The sequence below is a fragment of the Lynx canadensis genome, chromosome B2 (genome assembly GCF_007474595.2).
Source record: "Lynx canadensis isolate LIC74 chromosome B2, mLynCan4.pri.v2, whole genome shotgun sequence".
Lineage (NCBI taxonomy): Eukaryota > Metazoa > Chordata > Mammalia > Carnivora > Felidae > Lynx > Lynx canadensis.
Window position 1 is genome coordinate 69,250,170 of NC_044307.1, and position 22,100 is coordinate 69,272,269.

Genomic DNA, 22,100 nt, shown 5'->3' on the forward strand with positions numbered 1-22,100 from the left:
TGTCATTGTACATCTCCAAATAACTTACATTTTTATCATAAAAAATGGTCTGGCTTTTAATCATGTTCTCTAAGAAAATGGAAGGTGGACATATTTGAAAGAGAAGAGGCGTAGAAGATTTTAATGAAATGTACATATGTATCTACACATATATACACACATATTTTATATATGTAAAATACTTTTTGGTACCTTAAATACCATGGAGAACACTCATCCTAAAAATAATGCTGACCCTTTAAATGAAATATGCTAAAAAGGGAAAGAAGTATTTCCCAATGATGACATTTCAGTTTAAGCAAAGCACAGTGGGGCAAATGGGTATAGTAATATAGAGAGAAAACCAAAAAGAAATTAAATCCACCTTAATTCCATTTAATCCAATGGGCATTTTATTAGTGGCTATAGAGGATAAGGAAATGTAATACATGCTTTCCAGGTTGTTCTCGTCAAGAAGAGGAGAAATTGTAAGCTTGCGTTAATATATGGGTGGTAGTGTCAATCACAGGAAGACTTCTGATAAGAAGTAATCACAACGTAGAAAAAGAAGGAAAGGGCTCTGTAGTGTGGTGGAGGAAAGAAAAGGTTAAACTCTCTTGAAGTGTGTCTATTTTACTAGTGGGATAGAAGAGCCTCTGGAGCATCTTAAGAACTTACACTCTCTGGGTTTCAACTCAGTCAGCTATAAAATGAAGGAGTTCAAATGAATGAGATCTAAGGGCACTTTTAGCTTTAAAATATGGTTCTCTGAAATAGACCTTAGGAGAGCAGGTAGTGGCTAACTTAATTCTTTTTTTTTTAATTTCTTAAAAATTTTTTTTCTATAATTTACTTATTTTTTTATAATTTACATCCAAGTTAGTTAGTTAGCACATGGTGCAACAGAGATTTCAGGAGTAGATTCCTTAATGCTCCTTACCCATTAAGCTCAACCCCCCTCCCACAACCCCTCCAGTAACCCTCTGTTTGTTCTCCATGTTTAAGAGTCTCTTATGTTTTGTCCCCCTCCCTGTTTTTATATTATTTTTGCTTCCCTTCTCTTATGTTCATCTGTTTTGTGTCTTAAAGACCTCATATGAATGAAATCATATATTTATCTTTCTCTAATTTCACCTAGCATAATACACTCTGGTTCCATCCACGTAGTTGTAAATGGCAAGATTTCATTCTTGTTGACTGCCAAGTAATACTCCATTCTATATATATATATACCATGTCTTTATCCATTCATCCATCGATGAACATTTGGGCTCTTTCCATACTTTGGCTATTGCTGATAGTGCTGCTATAAACATGGGGGTGCATGTGTCCCTTTATAATAGCACACCTAGGGGCACCTGGGTGGCTCAGTCGGTTAGGTGTCCGACTTCGGCTCAGGTCATGATCTCACGGTCCGTGAGTTCAAGCCCCGTGTCGGGCTCTGTGCTGATAGCTCAGAGCCTGGAGCCCGTTTCAGATTCTGTGTCTCCCTCTCTCTCTGCCCCTCCCCTGTTCATGCTCTGTCTCTCTCTGTCTCAAAAATAAATAAACGTAAAAAATAAATAAATAAAATAACACACCTCTATCCCATGGATTAATACCTACTAGTGCAATTGCTCAGTCATAGGGTAGTTCTATTTTTAGTTTTTTGAGGAATCTCCATACTGTTTTCCAGAGTGGCTGCACCAGCTTGCATTCCCACCAGCAGTACAAAAGAGATCCTCTTTCTCTACATCTTCACCAACATCTGTTGTTGCCTGAGTTGTTAATGCTAGCCATTCTGACAGGTGTAAGGTGGTATCTCATTGTGGTTTTGATTTGTATTTCCCTAATGATAAGTGATGATCATTTTATGTGTCGGTTGGCCATCTGGATGTCTTCTTTGGAGAGGTGTCTATTCATGTCTTTTGACTATTTCTTCACTGGATTATTTGTTTTTTTGGGTGTTGAGTTTGGTAAGTTCTCTATAAACTTTGAATACTAACCCTTTATCTGATAGGTTGTTTGCAAATATCTTCTTCCTTTCCGTTGGTTGCCTTTAGTTTTGCTGTGCAGAAGCTTTTTATTTTGATGAGGTCCCATAGTTCTTTTTTGTTTTGGTTTCCCTTGCCTCCAGAGATATGTTGAGTAAGAAGTTGCTGCAGCTGAGGTCAAGGGGGTTTTTGCCTGCTTTCTCCTTGAGGATTTTGATGGCTTCCTGTCTTATGTTTAGGTCTTTCATCCATTTTGAGTTTATTTTTGTGTATGGTGTAAGAAAGTGGTCCAGGTTCATTTTTCTGCATGTCGCTGTCCAGTTTTCCTGGCACCACTTGCTGAAGAGACTGTCTTTATTCCACTGGATATTCTTTCCTGCTTTGTCAAATATTAGTGGACCATACGTTTTTGGTCTATTTCTGAGTTCTCTATTCTGTTTCATTGATCAGAGTGTCTGTTTTTGTGCCAGTACCATATTGTCTTGTTGATTATAGCTTTGTAATACAGCTTGATGGAAGCTGATGCTTCCAGCTTTGATTTTCTTTTTCAAGATTGCTTTGGCTATTCGGGGTCTTTTCTGGTTCCATAAAAATTTTAGGATTGTTTGTTCTAGCTATGTGAAGAATGCTGGTGTTGTTTTGATAGGGATTACATTGAATATATAGATTGCTTTGGGTAGTATTGACATTTTAACAATATTTGTTCTTCCTATCCAGGAGCATGGAACTTTTTCCATTTTTTTGTGTCTTCTTCAATTTCTTTCATAAGCTTTCTATAGTTTTTAGTGAACAGATTTTTCACCTCTTTGGTTAGATCTATTCCTAGATATTTTATGGATTTTGGTGCAATCGTAAATGGGATTGATTCCTTGATTTCTCTGTTGCTTCATTGTTGGTGTATAAGAGTGCAACCGATTTCTGTGCATTGATCTTATAGCCTGCAACTTTGTCGAATTCATGAATTAGTTCTAGCAGTTTCTTTGGTGGAATCTTTTGGGTTTTCCATATAGAGTATCATGTCATCTGCAAAGAGTGAAAGTTTGACCTTCTCCTGGCCTATTTGGATGCCTTTTATTTATTTGTGCTGTCTGATTGGTGAGGCTAATAAGACTTCCAATACTATGTTGAATATCAGTGGCGAGAGTGGACATCCCTGTCTTGTTCCTGACCTTAGGGAGAAAGCTCTCAGTTTTTCCCCCTTGAGGATGATATTAGTGTTGGGTCTTTCATATATGACTTTTATGATCTTGAGGTATGATCCTTCTATTCCTACTTTCTTGAGGGTTTTTATCAAGAAAAGATTCTGTATTTTGTCCAGTGCTTTCTCTGCATCTGTTGAGAAGATCATGTGGTTCTTGTCCTTTCTTTTATTGATGTGATGAATCACATTGATTGGTTTCTGGATATTGAACCAGCCCTGCATCCCAGGTATAAATCCCACTTGGTCATGGTGAATAATTTTTTAAATGTATTGTTGGATCAGTTGGCTAGTATCTTGTTGAGATTTTTGCATCCATGTTCATCAGGGAAATTGGTCTATCGCTCTCCTTTTTAGTGGGGTCTCTGTCTGGTTTTGGATAATGCTGGCTTCATAGAAAGAGTTTGGAAGTTTTCCTTCCATTTCTATTTTTTGGAGCAGCTTCAAGAGAATAGGTGTTAACTCTTCTTTAAATTTTTGGTAGAATTCCCCTGGAAAGCCATCTGGGTTTGGACTCTTGTTTTTTGGGAGATTCTTGATCGCTAATTCAATTTCTTTACTGGTTATGGGTCTGTTCAAATTTTCTATTTCTTCCTGTTTCAGTTTTGATGGTTTATATGTTTTTAGGAATTTGTCCATTTCTTCCTGATTGCCCATTTTATTGGAATATAATTGCTCATAATATTCTCTTATTATTGTTTTTATTTCTGTTGTGTTGGTTGTGATCTCTCCTCTTTCATTCTTGATTTTATTTATTTGGGTCCTTTCCTTTTTCTTTTTGATCAAACTGGCTAGTGGCTTATCAATTTTGTTAATTTTTTCAAAGAATCAGGTTCTGGTTTCATTGATCTGTTCTACTGTTTTGTTTTGTTTTGTTTTGTTTTTGGCTTCGATAGCCTTAATTTCTGCTCTAATCTTTATTATTTCCTGTCTTCTGCTGGTTTTGGGTTTTATTTGCTGTTCTTTTTCCAGCTCTTTAAGGTGTAGGGTTAGGTTGCGTAACTGAGACCTTTCTTCCTTCTTTATGAAGGCCTGTATTGCTATATACTTCCCTCTTATGACCACCTTTGCTGCATCTCAGAGGCTTTGGGCTGTGGTGATATCATTTTCATTGGATTCTATGTACTTTTTAATTTCTCTTTAATTTCTTGGTTATTCCATTCATTCTTTAGTAGGACATTGTTTAGTCTCCAAGTATTTGTTATCTTTCCAAATTTTTTCTTGTGGTTGATTTCAAGTTTCATAGCACTGTGGTCTGAAAATATGCACGGTATGATCTTGATCTTTTTGTACTTTTTGAGGGCTGTTTTGTGTCCCAGTATGATCTATTCTGGAGAACATTTTGTGTGCACTGGAGAAGAATGTATATTCTGCTGCTTTAGGATGAAATGTTCTGAATGTATCTGTAAAGTCCATCTGGTCCAGGGTGTCATTCAAAGCCATTGTTTCCTTGTTGATTTTCTGTTTAGATGATCTGTCCATTGTTGTAAGTGGGGTGTTGAAGTCCTCTATTATTATGGTATTATTATCAGTGAGTTTCTTTATGTTTGTGATTAATTGATTTATATATTTGGGAGCTCCACATTTGGAACATAAATGTTTACAATTGTTAGATCTTATTTGTGGATAGACCCTTTAATATGATATAATGGCCTTCTTCATCTCTTGTTACAGTCTTGAATTTAAAGTCTATATTGTCTGATATAAGTATGGCTACTCCAGCTTTCTTTTAGTGACCATTAGCATCATAGATAGTTCTCCATCCCATTACTTTCAGTCTGAAGGTGTCTTAAGTGGGTCTCTTGTAAACAGCATATAGATGGATCTGGTTTTCTTATCCATTTTGTTACTCTATGTGTTTTGATTGGAGCACTGAGTCCATTGACGTTTAGAGTGGTACTGAGAGATATGAATTTATTGCCATTATGTTGCCAGTAGAGGTGGAGTTTCTGGTGGTGTTCTCTGGTCCGTTCTAGTCTTTGTTGCTTTTGGTGTTTTTTTTTTTTCTTTTTCCCATCTTTTCTCCTCAGAAAGTCCCCCTTTAAATTTCTTGCAGGGCTGGTTTAGTGGTCACAAACTCCTTTAATTTTTGTCTGTCTGGGAAACTTTTAATCTCTCCTTCTAATTTTGAATGACAGCCTTGCTGGATAAAGAATTCTTGGCTGCATATTTTTCCTATTCAGCATTGAATATATCCTGCCATTCCTTTCTGGCCTGCCATGTTTCTGTGGATAGGTCTGTTGCAAACCTGATCTTTCCTCCTTTGTATGTTAAGGACTTTTTTTCCCTTGCTGCTTTCATGATTCTTTCCTCGCCTGAGTATTTTGTGAATTTGACTATGATATCCCTTGTGGATGGTTGGCTTTGTTGAATCTATTGGGAGTCCTCTGTGCTTCCTGGATTTTGATGTCTGTGTCTTTCCCCAGGTTAGGAAGTTTTGCACTCTGATTTTCTCACATCACCCTTCTACCCCTTTTCTCTCTCTTCATCTTCTGGGACCTGTATGATTCTGATGTTATTCCTTTTTAATGATTCACTTATTTCTCTAATTCTTAAATCATGCTCTTTTGCCTTAGTCTCCCTCCTTTTTTCTGCTTCATTGTTCTACAGAAGTTTGTCCTCTATGTTGCTGATTTACTGCTCTGTCTCATCCATCTTTGCCTGTGTGGCATCCATTCGAGATTGCAGCTGAGTTATAGCATTTTTTATTTTATCCTGACTAGCTTTTATCTCCATAGAAAGGGACTCTAATCTGTTTTTAACCCCAGCTAGTATTCTTATCATGATTCTAAATTCTGGTTCAGACATTTTGCTTGTATCTGTGTTGATTAAGTCCCTGGCTGTCATTTCTTCCTGTTCTTTCTTTTGGGGTGAATTCCTTCATTTCATCATTTGGAAGGAAGAAAAGGAATTAATAAGGTAAAGAAAATTAAAAAGGTAAAAAAAACACTCAAAAAATCAAATAAAGGATGCTAGATCATAGGTGTTTTCTCATCTGGTCGTTGAAAGGAGCTTGATAGATTAGAGAAAAAAGGGAAAGATAAAAAAGGAAAGAAAAAAAAGAGAAAATGTTTGAAAATTTGAGAAAATGAATACAATGAAAGAGAATAAAATGAAATGATGGAAGTAAAATAGAATTTGAAAAATTTACAAAAAAGTAAAAAATATAGTAGAAAAAATTAAAGAAAATTATTTTTAATAGAAATGGAAAATAAGAATAATTTTTTTCTCTTTCCGTATTCAAGAATAAGAAAAGAAAAGAAAATTGAATAGATTCACCAGCAAACACACTGAAGTACAATTGACAGTACATCGGTTTCCTCTAGAAGTCAAAAAATGAAGCACTTTATAGTCCATAAACCAAGCAGGCAGAGAGACTTGTGTTGTTCCTGAAGAATGAGGTTAGCCCATTTGGGCAGGGCTTAGTGTAATGGCTCCATTCTCCACAGATGCGTTGCTTAGCTTACCAGAGTGGATTGCTGTGGTGCATGTAGGCATGTATGGGCATGAGTGGGAGGGGTGAAAATGGCATCATCCAGCTACCCAGTCTGTTGTATCATAACTCTGTGCTCTCCCTGACCAGCAATCACGCACCGGTCCTTTGTCTCTAGCTTTCGTCCACTCCCCACTTTTACACTGTCCATGACCAAGCCAGCAGGCTGCCAGATAGCACCTCCCTCCTGAGTTTTACCTCAGATGGGAGTGTGTTTTCCAACACCTCACCCCTAAGAGACTGCGGCTTTGACCTCAGACCTGGGGGAGGGTCTCGCTGAGCAGTGGCCGGGTGCTGGCCCACCCCCAGGAAGTTCAGGAGACTGCTGCTGCCAATGTCCAGAGACTGCACCTGGGTGCCAGCCTGCCCCAGAAAAAGTTTGCACGATCATGTAGCAGCAGCGTTTCAGAGATTATGGAAAATCATAACACACATCTGGTGCTAGGCTTCCCCCTTGACATCCTTGTTCCAGCACCAGCAAATGTGGTTGTTCTCCAGGGTCCTCTGGGACTTTTGCCTGTGGGGTGGCTGCACAGCTTCTACCAAATGTCCTCCCAGCAGGGGAACCTCCTCTCCCTGTGTGGCCTGAGGACCCCAAGGACCTCACTCTGCTGCTGGGAATTCACCCTTCCCACCAAAGTACCACCAGGTATCAAGCTGTGGAGTTTCAGACTCTGCACTCCCCCTGATTACAGAGTCTTAATGGAATTTAAACCCTCTCCTTTCTCCTTTCTCCCTTTTTTGTTCAGTACCTTGCATACTCTTTCTTTTCTCTCCAGCAGCTTTCTGGCAGGGGGGGGAGGATGCTTTCCATACTCTCCCCCCATCTCCGTCCTCTCTCTACAAGCAAAAACAGATCCCTGCCGTCCACGGCTTTCTCCCCCAATTCACCTCTCCATGCCGTGTACCTGCTGACTTCTGTGGTTCAGGTTGTGCAGATTGTTGTGTTAATCCTCAAATCAGTTTTCTAGGTGTGCAGGATGGTTTCGTGTTAATTTGGCTGTATTTCAGGGATGAGAGATGCTAAAAAAAACTTCCATGCTGTTCCACCATCTTGGCCCCTCCTGGCTAATTTAATTCTTAATGAGAGTTGATTAATTTGGTTTTAATCTCTTTCTTTGAAGTCCAATGTAAATTGCTTAGCCCCTGTTTTATTAATTTATATACAAGGCTCAAAGACCAAATTAAGATTGAAAACATTTTCATTCAAAGTCTTTCCACTAGGAGGCATGTAGCCTTATTTTTGAAGTCAGCCAAACCTGTGTTGAGATCCTAGCTCTCCCATTTATTGGGGGGAAGTCAGAGCACCTTGATGTAGCGTCCCTGGACCTGTAGCATCAGCAGGAAACTTGAGTCATACAAATTCTCATGTCTCAGGCCAGCTTCCTAGTCAGAGACATTGAGGGAAGAACCTGGAAATCTATTTTCCAACAAGCCCACCAGGTGATATAGGTGTACCCTAGCATATGAGAACTGCTATATATGATATGGAATTGATAATTTCCATTTTGCAGTAAGAATGAGAATAACAATTTATACAATGGTTGTCAGGCTTTAATGATATAGTGTACATTATTAGGCACATCATAGGTGCTCAACAGATTATAACTACTCTTTTTATTATCTCATTAACATTACAGTAACCATTGCTATTTTCAGGAAAAATTGAGGACTATACCTAGGTTTAGTGTTCCTTTTCACTGCTTAAAAACTTAAATGTAAGTTAGTTAAACAAATTCTATTTCTTTGAAAGAAAGCATCACATTTGGTGAAGCAAATGACATTGTTCAGAGGTGCTATCTAGGGGCGCCTGGGTGGCTCAGTCAGTTAAGCATCTGACTTCGACTCAGGTCATGATCTCACAGTTTGTGAGTTCAGGCCCCGCATCAGGCTCTGTGCTGACAGCTTGGATCCTGGAGCCTGCTTTGGATTCTGTGTCTCATTCTCTCTGTGCCCCACCCCCACTTGTGCTCTGTCTCTCTCTCAAAAATAAATAAATGTAAAAAAATTTTTTAAAATGTTAAACAAGTGCTGTCTAGAAAACACAATATATTGGGTGATTATTAGACTTTCATGTTATTGGTATGGAGCACAGAGCATGTATGGCTTTCATGACTCCCTTTAGCCTGTCTCCCTTTGCTGTGGGAGGAAAGCACTTGAAAGAGTATGCTATGGGTGACAGGGTTTGGTGTCATCATTTACTATGACTAAGCAAATCCTGGGACTTTAATGAACCTCAGTTTTCTTATCTAAAACTGGAGTCATAGTAGCTCCCCACTGGGTAGTTGTGATAATTTGATAAGAAACATATTGGTTAAAGCCCTTTATTGGTTAAAGCCCACACATTGGCTAACATATCCAAGTTCAAGTTCAACAAAGTTGGATCATCATTCATTCATTTCATTTAACAAATATTCATTGAACACTTAGAATATGGAAAGCATGGTACCAGGAAATACTGCCCAGAAACAGACAGAACCTGCCTTTCAGTTGACTCATGGTGTAAATACTTGTGACTTTTTCATTCATGAAGCTAATGAAAAGTCTTTGTAGAAAATTGATTTGTTCCAGGAATGCTTTACCTCTTGGGAAAACTGAACTTTAAAAGACTACAAAGCTGGGGGTGAGCACAAGTCTCTTATCTCAGGGTCATGAGTTCTAGCCCCACAGTAGATGTAGAGATTACTTAAATGAGTAAGAAAAAAGCTCCAAATTTGATGAGAATGACATGAAATGACAATCTAGAAACATGATTTGTTACAAACTTTTCAGGAAGGCAATTAATCAATGTGTATTGAGTGTCATTTAAATTCTATAACCTTTGGCCTATTAATTTCATTTCAATGATCCCCAGTAGCTATCCTAAGGAAATAATCAGGGATGTAACACAGATTTACATAAAAAGTGCTTATTATTCTGTTTTCAGTAGTGAAAAAGTGGAAACAATGTCTAATAACAAAGGAACAGTATTTGAACTCAAGGATATTGCCACTTGGGGTGCATTAAATTGAACATAACCCAAGGGAGTGTTGAAAGCAAAGAACTTTTGGGACTTGTTACCCGTACAGAGACAGGGAGATAGCTCTCATGGCACTGTCTCTTCCAACACAAACTTCAGAGCTGCTTTTATACTGCCAGCTGGCAGCCTTTTGGTCAGTTATTCTTGCAATTAGGAAGCGGTCACAGGAACTTAGTAAAACCTTTGTAATCTTTCAAGCACGGCTTAAAAGGGGTTTGCTTAACTCTGCAATTTTCTAGGAGCAGTTATGATTTTCTTTGTTCTCCAACATCTGCTCTGTTGAACAAGTTGGTGGGCTTCCCAGGAACAGGGCCGTTCTCAAGGGCCAGTGAGGCTGGAAAATAAACATGCTGGGAACAGTTTATTTGTTTTAATTTCTTACTGTGGTCCCTGATGACCTCATCCCTAATTAACAAAGTAAGTTATGTTAACACACATGATGTAATACCACATGTGTATAATATTTACCCACAATGTAAATAAAATACATTATAATAAAATGCCCACAATGGAATGTTACTGGAAAAATAAAATCATGATGGACATATTCAGAATGATTCCAATTAAAGAATATACATTCAAAGAATAAAGACTTAATACAATGGACTAAAAGTTAGTCCTTGGAAAAATGCCAAAGAAATGGACTAAAATAGGTCCTTTGATGAGTTATTTTATACTTCACTGAATTTTATAAACTTTTTAAATCGAACATATTTTCTTTTATAATCAAAAGTTCCTGCATTTACTCCCCCCTCATAGCATGTTTGAGAGAAGCATGATCCCTTGCCTTCCTTTGCTAGCTTTTTAAAAAAATATATTTATTTATTTTTTAGAGAGAGAGAGACAGAGAGAGAGAGAGAGAGAGAGAGCGAGCACGAGTGAGGGAGGGGCAGAGAGAAAAGGAGACAGAATCCAAGCAGGCTCCAGGCTGTGAGCTGTCAGCACAGAGCCTGATGCAGGGCTCAAACTCTCGAACCATGAGATCATGAACCTGAGCAGAAGTCAAACACTTAACTGACTGAGCCACCCAGGCACTCCCCACTTTGCTGGTTTTTAAAGAAACAATCAGGAACTGCTAAAGAGATGTATGACATCTCTTATATCATATTAAATGTAAGTATGTTAGGTGTTCAGATATGATCATGTAAATGGGGATATCTTTTTTAATTCAGAAATTGAGTCAGTAACTCAGAGAAGCAGTTACCCATTTTGAGAAATGTTCAGCTATATTTTTGCAAATACAGCAGTCCCCTCACAGGTGAGCTTCAGGTAAGGTAATCCTTTCTTAGGTCTGGAATTAACCTAACAAGTTTCCCACCTCTACCTCTGATTTCCTGGTATTTCAGTGTTATTTGTTGGGAGAGTCTGCTAACAAGAATATGTCCAAGATCCTTGGGCAGTCCCTTCAGAAGGATTATTTAGGCACAGTGGGTAAAATAATGACACATTTTAACATAGTGACTCAACTTATATACATTAATTTAATTCTCCTAGACTTTGGAGTGGGCGTAGTGAAAGCTCACTTGCAAAAAAGTACTAAACGTTACAAAAATTAAAAAAAAACAGTGATTTTAATTAAAACAGTATCACTTAGCAAACTCAAATCTTATTTTTGTGTTTGCTGAGGTTCATCTGATGTTAACTCTTGAAATATTTATTTTTAGGCAGTGGAGCATAATGGAATAACCATAGTTTTTGAGTTAGAAAAGATTCTGTTTTTTAATCTTTCTCACTTTAGACCTTTGACAAGTTATTTATTCTTATATCTCAATTTATCATGAATAAAACGGGAATACTAATGCCTACTTTACAGAGTAGTTTTGAAAATAAACAGTTAAGAGTATACATGCTGAGTGCCTTTCACAGTATAGCACATACTAGTTACCAAACGTGCCATAGCTGTTATTATTTTATGTTTATTGTGAGAACAACTCCCATATATATTGCTTTCCTATCTTCTGGAGGTTGGTAAATATTCGTGTCATTACAATGAGCACCAAAACACCGACTCAGGCACAACTGAAACTAGCAAGGGTATCTTTTTCCCGCACGTCATCTCTGTTCGGTGTTACCTCAGTCTGCGTTGCTCTGTAAAATTAAAGTACCCAATTTACTCATCCCCTCCCCCTCAAAGTGCCTCTCTGTATATTCTTCCACACAGTTCATGATTTTTATTGTCTACGTCCTATAGAAAACATTAGCCAGAGGAAAAGAAACCAAGACCTTCAATAAACCTTTGGCACCTGGGACACGGATTTTGAAAGTATCTCTGCTTTTGAAAGTATTCTGCTTTTTCTAGCCTCTCACTATTCTTCCCAGTACATCATTTATGAACACAGATACGCACACGCATGCATGCATATATATAATATTTTCAGCTGTCACTTAGGGGAGCATGAAGCTGGAAATATGCGTCTCAGGATGAATTCCAGTAAACAACTTGCCCACAGATTGTTCCAGGAACTAATTTGTCTCTATTTGGAAACTCTATTTGGAATCTATGTGCAGGGTCTTGGATGCATTTGAAAGGAGAGCAGTCTAAAACACTTGCCCCTTGAAATAAAGAAAGGTGGGCAAATATATTAGTTTTTTTAAAACTCATGTTTATATTTCTCCGGTGAAATCATCTGATTCATTCTTTGCCCTTTTACACTGACAATTACCTCTGCTCAGGAAACTGGGATGGGGCTTGGTTGCAGCCCTGAGCTTGGGGTATGCAGTGGAGGAAGAACAGGACCCACTTTCATGCTGGTAAGAAGACTGATTATCATCTGAGGCCACTGCTTTGGGTCCCCCCCGTGTGTGAAGCGGACTCAAATGTTGACTTTGATCCAGAGCCTTGGCTGAAAAAGAGAAGCACTGGACCTTTGGATCATGCACAGATGATGGAAATTTCATCTTTTATTTCTGTTTCCTCAAAGGCCACGGTTGTTTTGTGATGTTGGAAGTTCTATTTTTTCACTAGGCACTGAGGACAATAATGATGGAAGTAATGCTCACAGCAAATGTTATAGGTTCCAAAATGCTTTTGCAGATGGTTTGTCATAGTCCTTGCAGGCATTTCCTCACAATGCCCACTCAGGAGCATGGTGTGATTTGCATTTCAAATTTGGTTGGCAAATTTGACATAATGTGAAGGCCCCTGACACAGTGGAAAGTTACTAGGCCAAAGAAAGGCTGGCTTTTGTGTCTGTGTTTTTATTTTTGCTATTGTTGTTCTAGGTAATTGGAATAAAGCTGGCTACAACCTGCTGACTTTCAGCCCTCAGGATTTGGGCCCCTGTGTGGATTTCTAAAATACACCACAAACTTGATCATTTGGCAGGCTTCTTCTCCACAAAGCCTCGTGAGATCATGCATTTGTCTTCATAGGCTCATTCCTTCCCTGTGCTCTCTTTATCTGGCATGCTGCTTCCCTTTTCCTTTCATAATGCTTCTGCATCCTTCCCGTCTTTTATTCATCCCATTGCCATCTCTGTAGCTCAGGCTGCTTCCTATGTGCTACAGATAAAGAACACTTGCCCAGAGGACTGAAATTTTCTTCCTTCCTTCCTTCCTTCCTTCCTTCCTTCCTTCCTTCCTTCTCTCTCCCTTTTCTTTCTTTCTTTCTCTTTCTTTCTTTCTTTCTTTCTTTCTTTCTTTCTTTCTTTCTTTTCTTTCTCCTTTCTTTCTTTCTCCTCTTCTCTCTTTCCTTCTTTCTCTCTCTCCTTTCTTCTTTCTTTCTTCTTTCCTTTCTTCCTTGTTTCCTTCTCTCTCTCTCTCTCTTTCTCCCCTCTTCCCTCCGTCCTTTCTTTCTTCCATCTGTCTTTCACATATCATCTTGCCTCCCTTCTCCCACTTTCCCTCAATGGCAAGCATCTTCTTAGCTAGCTGCCTGCTTCATTGTCTATTTGACACATGCTGGAGCGGATGGGGCCCTGATCCTGGTTGCCTAAATTTATTCCTGTGGATTTCTGAACTCTCTTTATTTCTGATGTTTTCCTGACTTGCAGAGCCACTCAGTTGCAGACTCCTTCCTGTGTCTCATGCTGGTGGAATATTTCACAATCTGCTCACTGCTTTCTACTGTGGTAGCTGCCAGGAGTGTTTTGAGTGGTGGGACTGTGAGAGGAACAATGGGAATCAGGCTTTTATAAAAAAAATATGTTTTGAAGTCATCCCTTTAGTGATATTGGCCACATTGCTACCTAATCAATAAGAGGCAAGACATTTTTTTTTTTTTTTTGGTCTGGGCCACATTTACAGAAATAGCCATATTGGGAATCTGTAAAGAACGTTTAGAAACTTGGCTTAATTTCAATCATGTAAGTCACTATATCCTACTTTTATTCTGATTTAGTGTGATTAATCCATTTTGTCTCAGAAACAGACTCTCACTTTTGTTTTCAACAGTGGAGTGTGAATAGTTCACATAATCTGGAAAGAGGAATAAATGAGATCCTGGAACTTGAATGTCATGCTGTGGCAGCCTGGGGCCGGGAGAAGTCCTGTGTGCTTACTGGTACTTGAACATTTTCATCACAAGCTGCAGGTCACACCGGGACTCACCTTCTCCGTAGTGGTATCTGGAAGTCAGCCCTTGGCATCCCTGCTTGGAAAATAAGGGTTAAGAAAGCAAACCATGATACCCCGGCCAGAATGTTCTTATTTGGGGCCCTTATGAGACTGAAGGCAATGACTGACCAAATTTGGGATATACGTTTGCCCTCATGGAACAAATAAATTGCATTAACTTTGTGTTGGGTGAATACGGGCTTCACTACGACTAGCTGTAGCCCTGCAAACCTGGTTGGATAGAGTAAGCTCTGTGAGTTTTATCTTCCTCACTATGGAGGGAGGATAGTGGTGGTGGTGGTGGTGGTATGATAATGAAGGCTGCCATACGGTTGTATAATCAATTGAGATAGTATGTTGGAAAGTACTTTATATAGCATAAAGCTTTGTCTACACTACATATATAGCATAGGATGTTAACAAACTGTATCAATGTGCTCATTTTTATTTACTAATACTTCTTTAAAAATTCTTGAAAATATTTATTCATTTTTGGGAGTGGGGGGATGGGCAGAGAGAGAGAGGGAGACACAGAATCCGAAGCAGGCTTCAGGCTCCGAGCTGTCAGCACAGAGCCCCATGTAGGGCTTGAACTCCTGAACCATGAGATCATGACCTGAGCCAAAGTAGATTGCTTAACTGACTCAGTCACCCAGGCACCCCTATTTAATATTTCTAGCAATCAGAATTTGTTTATAAAGCATAACTCTTTGATGTTTTTGCAGGCTTTAGTGAGTTTTTAGCTCTGCTTTACCCTGAGGGTTTTTTTTTTTTAACCTGTAATTTATCTTGTGCAGGGTGCTTTGTGAGGCCATATGTACTAAAGGGGTCATTCTTCATTGGAGCTGTATTTGTTATAAGTAGTTGATGAACAATTCTTTGTTCTTTGAGTTCTAGGTGAATGCAAATGATTTTCATTGGTTTTTTATTACTTCAAAGTCACAAGCATCAAAGGAGTTCAAAACTAAAGTTTATACAGTTGGTATAAAACGAGATTATTCGTGCATATACTTCAACTCACCTTGTACAAACAAAACCTAAGTATTCATTGTTCTCACATAGTATTGCAGCTTGTTGTATTAATTTTCTGACGGATTCTAACCCATATATTTCCCTGAAATGCATTACATATTTTCCTTCATTACCCACATTTCAAAATTATTTAGGCTCTACCACTTGTGTCTCTCAAAGGCATTCTTACAAGGGAAGAAATGTAGAATTATTGGAAAGTATACTTCCAGGACATTCCTTACACTTGTCAGTTGATACTGTATATTACCCCTTCATATATTCATTTGACCAGAATTTAGATAGCCCTGATGTCCACAAAGTGTCATATCTTTTTTACAAAAGTACTTAAAATCCCAACATTTCATACATGCTTCTGATAGCTCTGTGGTAATGAAGGGTCATCCCAGGTTTCTGTCTCTAAGCCAAGTGTGGGAGAGATCGTGCAGGTTTGTGTCACATTAAGTTTACGATCTGGCAAGCTGCAACCAGAATGACTACTATGGCCAATTCCATTACACTCTAGAAAAGGAAATACCCTTTGCCATGTCCATTTATAAGTGGTTGACAATGGCCTCAAGTATTCTTATATATCCAGTGCCACAGGATGGACAGAGAAAAGGCTTTAACCTTATACAGACCTAGTGGGAATTCTTGGACTGTCATATGGAGGACCAATTTCCTCAACTTTATAATGTAGTATTATTCATTTTGAGTGAAATATTGTGTATGAAGCATCAATGCACGCTGCCTGCCCAAAAAGGTGTTGCTTCACAAGTGGTAGATTTTTCTTTCCTGAGAATTCCCAAAGAAATTGTTATCATTAGCTTTAATATGAAGGTGAGAAAGTTGTGTACATGTGGGAAGCAACAGCATCCATGAGTAGAAAGGAGAAAGTCTTGAATGGCACCTGCTCATTTGGGTCACTGGCTACTCTAGAAGATACTATTCTTTCTCCTACCCCATCCAGGTGTGAAAACTCCCTGTCTCTGTTCTCATGTTGATAGTTATTGATAGTTATTGATACATTATATCTGGGTAACATGTGATAGCAGTCAACTGTCCCTTTTGTCAATCAGGAAAACCTAGTGAGAATTATGATTCCATGCCCATTCATGTTCAAACCTCAGCTGAAAGTAATCAAATGTAGTAGTTTAATTTATAGAATTCATTGTGGTATTATGAATTTACCTATTCTTGGAGAACTCTGATCTAGCTCTCATTAGATCTAGTAGATCTTAGTGCTTAAAAGGAATTCTTTAATTTTCGAAGAAATAAAAACTTTTTGAAAGTTCTAAGTTTTATTTGCAACATAGGGACTCTTGGTTGTCCTTATGTAGTTGATAGTTCTTATTGTTCATTATTATAGAAAATTGCATCCATAAAAGCAGTGTGATAGTGGGAGAGGATGGCATTTGCATCAAAAAGGGGAGAATCTTAAAAAAAAAGAATTATAAAGCTCCTTTTTTAGTATGTTCATTGTAAAAGGATGGATACTTTTCATTTTAAATTAAAAGTGTATTTTAGAAGAACAATACAACTTTCTGTTTGGATGAAATATAACATAAAACAGAAGTTTTCTTTACTCCTTTTGAGACCACTGACATATAGAAGCTTTTTTTTTAAATTTTTTATGTTTTTATTTTATTTTGAGAGAGATACAGAGTGTGAGCGGGGAAGGGGCAGAGAGAAAGGGAGACACAGAATCTGAAGCAGGCTTCAGGCTCTGACCTGTTGGCACAGAGCCTGACGCAGGGCTCGAACTCACAGACTGTCAGATCATGACCTGAGCCAAAGCCGGACGTCCAACCGACAGCCACCCAGGTTTATAGAAGCTTTTAAATCGAGTATTTTGGAAAGATACAATAGAATGACTAATTTGCTTTCACTTAGCTATATGGCAGGACTTCTTTATATTCTTTAGTTCAATTTCAAAAACTAGGTATTTTAAGACAACTATACACAAGATGAAAACTCTGAGTTACTCTTTGTTTTATGTATAAACACACTATACAGTAAGGATGTTTGTATAAATAACAATTCAATCAAATGACTATCAAAAGATATTTAATTGTTGTACACATATCTGTATTCCTCAGTTGGACTCTGTAAAGATTGCATATTTCATATAGTGTGTATTCTCAGTTCTAACTTAATATTAGGTATTTAGTAGGAATTTAATTAATACTTTATTTAAATAATTATGATGTTGGTAAAGGGCACCATATACTGATTAAGAACAACTTTAATAATTAGGCAAGGTCAGTATTTTCTTCAATATATATGCTTACGGGTGAATTAAGCTGCAACTGTGGCTGGAAACTTAAAGAAAATAATTCATAGTTGGAATTTTTATTTATAGAAGTTTAAATATATTTATATATATAAATTCTCAGCTCAGTTTTTTAGGTATAAAGTAAAATATGGTCTGTATGGACTATGTGTATAGTACTCTAATAATGCTATCAGATAAGGATTAAAAATGTAGTTAGAAAAATGCAATCCTGAAAACAAGTGTATGTGCATCATGATTACGAATCCAAGTGAGTTCCTGATTTTTCTTTTCATTGGGATGCTTAGAGATTATATAGAACATGTAAAAGATTATGCATGATGTATTTTTATAGCAGAAGCAATTCTATCAAGAGAAAACTTAGAATATTGATTTAGTTGGAAGCTGGCCCTGCCTGACTAGGAACATTTTTTGAGGTTTGAAACTTTTCTTCCAATTTACACTTAATGAATGGGAAGAGCTGTGATTTTTATTGAAGCCTCGGCTGTTTGTTGGAGCAACACTACACAAATGGAATATTAGGCAGACAGGATTAATCTGGAACTTTCAGTTCTGACTTGATCCAGTTCTAATAAGATCTGAAGGCCATTCATTAAAAGTCCATTCTTACAGACTTTTACGGTTTATTTCACCATTCCTAAAGCAAAAATTTATGAAACCAGATTAAAATGGTGGGTCAGATTCTAGATACCACAACATCCTAAATATTTTCTACATTTCACTTTACTTCATTTTATATTTTCTTTATATTAATTTATATATTTATATTCTATATATATTAATATATATCTATATGTAATTATAGTCAAATATAAAATACTTTATATATACTATATATATACTATAAGTACTATACATATTAATATATATGTCTATATGTTAATATATATCTATATATATTTATATTCAAATATAAAATATTTTATGTTTTTGGAAAGGTGGATTTCAAAATTTATTCCAAATATATGATACTTTAATATACTGTGTAAGTTTTTAGTAGTTGCCAACTAATATTGATTAAATATTATTAAGGATTTAAAAAAGATTATTGTCCTCATATCTCACTGGGTTGATTTTCTGAAAGCAGATGTGAAACATTAAGCTTATAATATACTCCTAAAAAAACAGAAAATACGATGTGTAATAGATTTGAGGAAGAACAACTTATTGAACATTTTTTCAGTGGTACCAGTGCTTTTATTTTCTGTGACATCTATGTTTACCAATATGTTTGAGACTTCTAGTTGCCTGCTCAATAGCCATTTTCATCTTTTAAAAATTTTCATCTTTTAAAATTCCTGACTTTTCTGGGTGGAATGTGCTCCACTAAAACACCATATTTCTCAATCTCCCTTATAGCTGCCCATGGCCGGTTACATATTAGTAGTTCTAAGCCTCCTTAATTTAAAATCAGATACTTGGCATGCTGTGTTTCCCTCTTTAAATTATCTACCTCCTGCTACGTGCAAATGGTCATGATGGCTGGAACTTCAGCAGTCATTTTGGACCAAGAAATGACTTTGAAAATGGAGGCCATGTGTATTATCTCATGGAAAACAACAAGATGAGTTGTTCCCTCAGCTTGACTGAACTTTAGATAGGTTTCTTCCTGACCAAAGGACCAGTACATTCCTTTCCTTAGAGCATTTATTTTAGAAAACTTTCAACTGTAAATTCTTTGTCTGCCTCTATGAGATATAAATCTTATCCCAGTCTCTTGTCAGACTTACAGACCAAGAATGTTACTCTCAAGGACCCGGGACAATCCCTTTAAAATGTAATAATCAAGACAGATAGCTGTCCTATCTCCCAGTCTCCATGGGAGGGAAGATAGGAGTCTAACTAGCTAACTGAGCTAAAGCTAGAAAACACAGATGGCCCGATAACATTGACCAGCCACTCCCCCTTATATCCTCTAGTATCTTCTACTGGGTTTAAAATTGCCCTTTTGTTTCAGCAGAGTTGAGTTCAATCTCCCCTATTGGAATAATCTTGAATAAAGTTTTCTTTGTCCGTTTACCTCTGTCCAGCAAAGTTTTGCTTTGAGGGTCTAGAATATTTATTGTGCCAGAGGAGCTCATCTTTACAAAAGAATGTTAGTTAATAAGGGAAGAAGGAATGATACAATTAGACAATTGCCATACTGTGACTCTCCCTCCATATAATAACTATTTAGCCAAGGATCATCAATGGATACTATAACTATTAGGTAAAAAGTTGTAGGGGAACAGGATATATCAGCATGGTGCCAAAATAACACTATTCAGGTCACTTATAAATTGCAGAGGAACAAGGTACCATTGCAAAAGAGAGATCTGGCAATTTTTGGAGGGTGGAGGGACTATAAAGTATCTTTCAAACTGAGACGGTGCTTTGAGACCAAAAAATGAAGCAGGCAACTCCATACAGTTTACACAGAGTTTTATTCAGGGTAACTTAACAACAGGACAATCAGGTGGATGGTGATCAGACATCTGTGCACCTATTCTCTGCAAAATCTAGACCTTAGTCTACAGATTTTGTAGAGTGAGGCGACATGCAGAAGGGCACTATAATGAGATCAAAGGGTTCATACACATTTAAAAGGGTTTACCTGCACACCGAATTGACAGCTAACATAATTATATCTTGTGGTGCCACCTGTGTCAGGAAAGGGAAAGACTATGTTACCTTTAATAGATTTCTTGGGAAAGCAAGCCTTCCCACATTACTGCCTTGGTGGACATTTCTAATGTATGTATATGAATCTCCAAGAGGCCCAGAACCCCAAGAGAGGTCATGTAGCAGACACGAACAAGAAGAGGACCAAAGATGGAGTCAGTATTGTCAGCACTCCTACAGTCAACCACCAATAAAATGGCCTCATTTAAAACAAACAAACAAAACAAAACAAAAACGAAAAAAAAGGCACCTGGGTGATTCAGTCTGCTAAGTATCCCAACTTCAGCTCAGGTCATGATCTCGTGGTCTGTGAGTTAGAGCCTCGCGACGGGCTCTGTGCTGACAGCTCGGAGCCTAGAGCCTGCTTCAAATTCTGTGTCTCTTTCTCTCTCTGCCCTTTCCCCACTTGCTCACACTCTCTCTCTCCCACTTTCTGTCAAAAATAAATAAACATTAAATGGTCTCATTGGCATCACTAATAAGGAACAACCTGATATTATATGCCTCCTGATGTAATATAATATAAAATATGTGACATTGTCTCTGAAATTTCCTTGCCAAAAATGTTTTTTTATTCCAACCAAGTCTCTAGACCTAAATACAAGTTTGCAGGCAGCTATTATTTTTTTTTTTAATGAAAATACCTCTCTTTTAGAAGGTAGAAAATAATTAGGAGAATGAATATTTTCCTTTGATCTTCACAGTTAGAATATGGTAGAGTCCGAAGATAAAATGGGCCTGGATTTTTTTGTGCTACTTGGAATTGCTCTAATCTAGACTGCAAAGCTGTCAATTCATTATTATATGATATGGAAATGAACTTTCTTACATAAGGCACAATAGCTTGGAGTTTCAATTTTATGAAATTGAAACTGATATGAACAGAAAGTTTGGGAATCTAAATCATCGTTCATTGAAATCAGCAAAAATCATAACAACATTCTCTGCCACATTGAACAAACTCTGCTCTCCATTTAAGGAAGGCAAAGCCACTGCATGGAAGGAGTGGGTGAATAAAATCTACTTATACATATTTAAAACTGAACAGTCCAAAAATAGTGCAGATTTATATATTGATCACATAATCAAAAAACTAATTAGCATCACATGAAAAAGTATAATGAATAATAAATAAGTAGCTAAATGTCCTTGAAAATATAAAATCTTAGAAATATATATAAAAAAAGATCTTTAGTCCAACCTTCTCTTCCTGTAAATGTGAAAACTACATTTCTAGAAAGTAGAGTGATTTCCCCAAGGTTATATACCTCATTAGTAAAATCGTTGGGACTAAAACATAGGCCTTCATGTTCTGAACAGTGTTCCCTTCCCACTATCAGGTATAAATAACTGAAGAAGTGAACAGGACCTAAAGCAGTTGCATCTAATTTAGACATTCTATTGAAGTAATAAAAAGGGACCATAAGTCAGAAGAATTTCCCTATGGCTTAGATGGCATTTGAATGGGATTTTGAAAAAGAAGATAAAAATATTTTTCAACTGTGGCAATAAATTAGTTTAGTTTTTAAAAGCAAGTAGATATTTGATGATACATTTTCTACCCAATGGTTACTTTCTCTGCTGTGTATTTTCTGAGAACAAAATTATCTGCCTAGGCTTACAAACTATTACTCAAACACCTCTAAGGGTCTTCCTTGCCTGTCTTCCCCCAGTTTCATGCTTTTAATGCATTCATTAATAAAGGATGGTTTAAAGGTTATACTTACTGCTTGGGGATCATCAAGAATTTACCATTTGGAATAGGGCTTGCCTTGGAATAGAGAGTGAAAAAAAAATCAATCACATGTACTGTGACTTGAGAACATTCACTGTTTACTGGACATTTGTATGGCACACAAAATGTTTTACAATCATTTACACTAGCCTTTTCTCACAATGATAGTCAATAGAATTCTACAGAT